Source organism: Giraffa tippelskirchi, chromosome 7, assembly GCF_054371585.1.
Source record: "Giraffa tippelskirchi isolate mGirTip1 chromosome 7, T2T-mGirTip1v1.2.pri, whole genome shotgun sequence".
NCBI lineage: Eukaryota > Metazoa > Chordata > Mammalia > Artiodactyla > Giraffidae > Giraffa > Giraffa tippelskirchi.
In genome coordinates, this window is record NC_137281.1 from 73,588,002 (window position 1) to 73,588,787 (window position 786).

The window sequence follows — 786 nt, forward strand, 5'->3', positions numbered from 1 at the left end:
CCTTTTCATCGGTAGTTATCATCCTTGATCTCTCAGAATCATTGTCTCTGTCTTTCTCAAAGTTCTTTGTTGTTTTTAACTGTAAGTCCTGTGGACTTACTCTTCCAGGTCAAGGCTGCTACCCTCTGGTGGAGTGAGCTGGCCCTCCTTGGTCACAGTGAAAAGCTTTCAGAGTCATTCTAACTCATCCTCTCCATTTTTTGCTCTACTGGTGTCTCTGAGCTACTTTTACTCTGAACACTTCTGACAACAAAGGTGTTGGGTGTTTTCCAACACCCCTTCTCTAACTCTCCTACACCAGCTGGCTGCCCTGCAATTGAATTGAATTCTGACGCTACCTACCTGGAATTGAAGCTGAAGCTCCAATACTTTGGCCACTTGATGTGAATATCTAACTTATTGGAAAAGATCCTGGTGCTGGGCAAGATTGAAGGCAGGAGGAGAAGAGGGCAACAGAGGATGAGACGGTTGGATGGCATCACCGATTCAATGGACATGAACTTGGGCAAACTCCAGGAGATACTGAGGGACAGGGAGGCCTGGCGTGCGTCCATGGGGTCGCAAAGAGTCAGACATGACTTGGCGACTGAACAACAACAACCCCCTGGAATTAGAATCAGAGCCCACAAGTTAAGGACTCAATCCCACATGACTGCCCCATTTCAAACGCTAGTCTTACGCCCCAGGTTGGCACAGATGCTTCTGATCAACTGGTTATAAATTCAGGGGAGGGAGTCCCATAGACTCTCCCTCAGTTTTGATAATTTGCTAGAAAGGCTCATAGAA